Raw genomic sequence first — 5610 nt, 5'->3', positions numbered from 1 at the left:
ATTATATGTATACATGCATTTTACATATATACACATATATGTATGCATATCTGTATACTGTTGACCCTTGGACAACAGGAGTTTGAACTCAGTGGGTCCACTTATACGTGTATTTTCTTCTGCCTGTGCCAATCCCGAGACAGCAAGATCAACCCTTCTTCTTCTTCTTCTTCCCCAGCCTACTCAACGTGAAGATGATGAGGATGAAGATCTTTATGATGACCCACTTCCACTTGATGAATAGTAAATATATTTTCTCTTCCTTATGATTTTCTTAATAATATTTTTCTTCTTGCTTACCTTAAAAATGGAGATCTTTGGCCCTCCTGTATCTGTCTATCTCTCTTCCTAGTCCTGGGAAATTTCCATCAATTATTTCCCTAAATAGGTTCTAAACTTTTTGACCTCTCTTCCCTCTTGGGAATACTATAATTCATAAATTTAGTTACTTTATGTAGTACTAGTTGTCACAAAGGATTTACATCTTTTTTTCTTATTTTTGTCTGATTTGATTATTTCAAAAGACCTGTCTTAATGTCTGAGATTCTTTCTTCTGCTTGGCCTAGTCTATTATTGAAGCTTTCAAATGCATTTTGTATTTTCTTCAGTGAATTTTTTGGCTCCAGAATTGGTTTTTATTTTTTTTTCTTGTTTGTTTGTGCAAGATGGCAGCAGTGGTAGTACCGACTAGGACCCAAGTGGTTCATGTTGTTGTTTCTGGTAGTTCCAATGGATTGGGCAGGCTTGTCTCCAGTCTCACAGCTTCCCATAGCATGGTGGTGAGTATTGTCCTATGTATGTTTAGGAGAGCTTGGTCTCCCCCATCCCTTCCTGGCCAGGTGGCAGCTGCGGCAAGTTTACCTTGAACTTAGTCTGAGGGTGGGATGCATGTAGCCCAGCATTAAACTTTCTTTTTTTATTTTTCAGGAAAATGATTCACATTATGTTATTATTTCTTATTTATTTTTATTTCAGAGTATTATGGGAGTACAGATGCTTTGATTATATAAATTGTCTTTGCACTGCTCAAGTCAGAGCTACAAGTGTGCCTATCCCCCAGAAAGCATGCACTGCATCATTAGGTGTTGAATTTACCCATCCCCTCCTCCTCCTCCCACCTGCCCAACACCTTATGAATGTTACTTCTCATATGTGCACATTAGTGTTGATTGATTAGTACCAATTTCATGGTGAGGACATGTGGTGTTTCTTTTTCCAATCTTGTGATACTTCACTTAGAAGAATGGGCTCCAGCTCCATCCAGGATAATACAATAGGTAGTTCACCATTTATTTTATGGTTGAATAGTACTCCATGGTACACATATACCACATTTTATTATTATTAATCCACTCATGTATTGATGGGCATTTGGGTCGTTTCCACATCTTTGCAATTGTAAATTGCGCTGCTATAAACATTCAGGTGCCGATGTCTTTACTACAGAAACAAAAATCTTAGTTCTTCAGTGTTTTCCAGGTTTAATGTCATACATATAATCCTGAGTGATTTTGTTAAGCTTTATAAATCTGAAGATTTGCATTTTTCCTCAATTTGAAAAAATTTAAATGACTTTCTCCTTTAATAGTTCTGCCAAAATTCTCTTTTTGCCTTTCAAATATATAACTAGAATCCTCATTCTACTGTCTTTATCTCTTCAATTTACTTTTATTTTCTAAATTTTTTGTCTGTCACTATTGCATTCTGGATAGTTCTACAAAAGCTATCTTGTACATTACTAATTGTATCTTCAGCTTTCTCTTTATAACCCATTAATTGTTACATGTTTAATATTTAGTAATTCCTTTTGGTTCTTTTTCAAATATGCCTGATCAGTTTTGATAGTCTATCTTTTTCTTCATTGTGTTCTCAATTCCCTGTTTCATTTTTTTCAAATATATTAAGCACGCTTCTATTATAAACTGCACCTGGTAAATTCAATATCTGTTTTCTCTATGAAATTCATTACTTACTTTATAGTCTCTGCTAATTTTCATGCATCATTTGTTATGTAATTTTTAAAAATTATAATTTTCTGTGCCTTGAAAATTTGTCTGAGGAATATTACATGAATTCATCTTTAAGAATATCTTTGGGAGAGGTCTATTATTTTCTCCTAGCAGAGGCTGGGGAAATAGTTAATTTATAACCATTAAGGATTTCAGGATAGACTTGTGGTTGTTAGACCACATACATACTAAGAATTTAGGCTCTAATCTTTTGTAAGTAGGCTGTTATGGAAAGTAAACCTCTGTAAAAATTTATTTATTATGCTTGTCCATTCTACCTAGAGCCAAGACCAACACAGGCATGTATACTTCTGCATAGTGGCAGTAGTGATTCTGTTATTTTTGTTGTGTTTTGTTTTATTGCTGTTGATGCTCATCCAGTAAAGGTGGAACCCTTCAAAAGCTTGGCTTTATATAGCGATCTTTAATTTGACATCCTTTCCTGCTCAATTTTGACTTCTGTCCAAGACATGCATATGGATCTGGAGTCTAGGTCAGTAGGAACCAATAAAAAAACTCACATTTAACACTTTCTAGCCCCCTTCTTTCTATTACTTGAATAAAGTAATGCTTTCTATTACCTCACCATGCTCAATTTGTCCATTGTAATCTGTTTCTTGATAAGTTTAAAATGCAACATTTTTCCTAAATCTTTACTTGATTCCTCTTCACTATAACTTTTGTTCTCTAATTTTCCATAAATAATATCAGTATATTTTGACTCAAATGTATATGTACCTATCTTGAATTCAAATGTTATGTGTATGTGTCTAATATTTTCTTTTAGACGATAGGTTACTGGTGGATAGAAAGATAATCTGTTTGAATCTGCATTGTATTTGTTGAAGCTCTAAGCACTGAACCTCACTTTTTGTCAACAAATTCATATCTTGTGAGTCTGCTGGAATTAAAAGAGAATTACAGAATGTATATTAAAATAAATAGTTTATTCCAACTTCATTATGAATATTTAGAAAAGTACCTTAATGCTTAATATTTTGTGTGAGTGGCTTTCTATAGACATTTTTAATTAAATAAAATGTACCTTGAAACAAATTCAGTTACCAAGTAGTATTCAGCAGAGAAACAAGGACTAAATGAACTAAGTAAGCACTAGGTAGAAAAGTAATAAAAAAAAAAACCGGTGACATGAATGGTGTTCAAAACTTCAAACTATTTAATATAAATTGTCAGTGGTTAGTCCAATTTTAGACTTCCTTTCTCATAAATGCTACCTAATGAAGCTACTATATAAATTTAGAATCACAAAAGAAGAAACTTCTTTTAAACTCTGTGCAACATTTTTTGTATTACATTTAAATATTTCCATACTCTGAACTCCAACCATATTTTAAAATCAATGCTGTAAATTTGGATGCATGATGATCCTGGTTTTTATGGGAAACAAAAAAGGTCACATAAAATGCTTTTTAAGATAAAGGTAAGAAACTGAAACAGGCAATATTTTTACTTTCTACAACATGGCCTAATCTTATTTTGGAACTATTTCCTAGAAGATTTCAAGCAGTTTCAGAGAAAAAGACACAGAGGTACAAAGAATTTATCATCTTGCAGAGGTTATGGAAACAACTTAACACATATCTGTAGCTCTGGGCTTCTCAGCAGTTCAAATTTACTTACTGAGAAAAAGAGTTGCTCCTTAAGATTTTCAACTGAAACTATAAAATATCACATTTAGCCACATATTATATTCTATATAAAAATGCATTTTTCTAATCCCTTTGTCCATAAACCTAATTAATTTTTTTATTATGCTTTTCTTTTTTTAATTTTTTTTTATTTTTTTGTTTTTCAGCTCATTATGGGGGTACAAAAATTCAGGTTATATATATTGCCCATGCCTCCCCATCCCCCCGAGTCTGAGCTTCAATTGTGTCCATTCCCTAGACAATGCACATCACACTCATCATGTAGGTGTGCACCCATCCCCTCCCCCCACCCCATACCCCCCAGTCAGAACTTCAAGCATTTCCATTCCCCAGGCAGTGCGCATCGCACTCATCAAGTAGGTATACACCCATCCCTTCCACCCAGCCCCGACCTCTGTCCGATACCCAATTGGTGTTATTCCCAAATGTGCACTCAGGGAAACCAGTTTGCTGGTGAGTACATGTGGTGCTTATTTTTCCATTCTTGGGATATTTCACTTAATAGAATGGGTTCCAACTCTCTCCAGGAGAACCAAAGAGATGCCATATCACCATTATTTCTAATAGCTGAGTAATATTCCATGGTATACATATACCACATTTTGCTAATCCATTCATGAATTGATGGGCATTTGGGTTGTTTCCACATCTTTGCGATTGTGAATTGTGCTGCTATAAACATTGGGGGGGCCAATGTCTTTTTTATAGAATGACTTTTGTTCTTCTGGGTAGATGCCCAATAATGGGATTGCTGGATCAAATGGTAGGTGTACTTGAATCTGTTTAAGGTATCTCCACATTGCTTTCCACAGGGGTTCCAGGGTTGCACTAGTTTACAGTCCCACCAGCAGTGTATGAGTGTACCTGTCTCTCCACATCCACGCCAACATGTATAGTTTTGGGACTTTTTGATAAAGGCCATTCTCACTATAGTTAAGTGATATCTCACTGTGGTTTTGATTTGCATTTCCCTGATGATTAGAGATGTTGAACACTTTTTCATATGTTTGTTAGCCATTTTTATATCTTCTTTTGAAAAATTTCTATTCATATCCTTTGCCCACTTTTTGATAGGGTTGTTTGATTTTTTCTTACTGATTTTCCTGAGTTCTAAAGAGATTCTTGTTATCAGTCCTTTATCTGATGTGTAGTATGCGAAAATTTTTTCCCATTCTGTAGGTTGTCTGTTTACTCTCGTGACTGTTTCTTGGGCTGTGCAGAAGCTTTTTAATTTGATCAGGTCCCATTTATTTATTTTTGTTGTTGCTGTGATTGCCTTAGGGGTCTTCTTCATAAATTCTTTGCCTAGGCCAATGTCTGTAAGAGTCTTTCCTACGTTTTCTTCTAGAATTCTAATAGTTTCCAACCTAAGGTTTAAGTCTGTTAACCACCGTGATTTGATTTTTGTGAGAGGTGAGAGCTGTGTGTCCTGTTTTAGTCTTCTACATGTGGATATCCAGTTTTCCCAGCACCATTTATTAAATAAGGAATCTTTTCCCCAGAGTATGTTTTTGTCTGCTTTGTCAAAGATTAGATGGCTATATGAGGATGGTTTTATATTTGGATTTTCTGTTCTGTTCCACTGGTCTGTGTCCCTGCACTTGTGCCAATACCAGGCAGTTTTAAGAACCACAGCCTTGTAGTATAGCATAAACCTAATTAAATTTAATCACTTAGGAGATATTTTGTACTAGAGTAAGTCAGAGGGCTAACCTGCTAGTGTAGATAACTATGTAAACTATGGGCATTCTTTCAATAATGTGTTTTGACATCAATAGAACTGACATAATATATTGGCAAATGCATTGTTTAACAGCTTTTTAAACAAATGTTTTAAGTTCCACCTGAGGGCCAAATATCATAATAATTATCTCTGTTTTTTTCATGTTCACAGTTCATGTTTTACAAGCTGATTAAAATTCCACTGCCAA

This window comes from Eulemur rufifrons, chromosome 1, assembly GCF_041146395.1.
Source record: "Eulemur rufifrons isolate Redbay chromosome 1, OSU_ERuf_1, whole genome shotgun sequence".
Taxonomy (NCBI): Eukaryota; Metazoa; Chordata; class Mammalia; order Primates; family Lemuridae; genus Eulemur; species Eulemur rufifrons.
Note: the sequence above shows the minus strand (reverse complement) of the source record.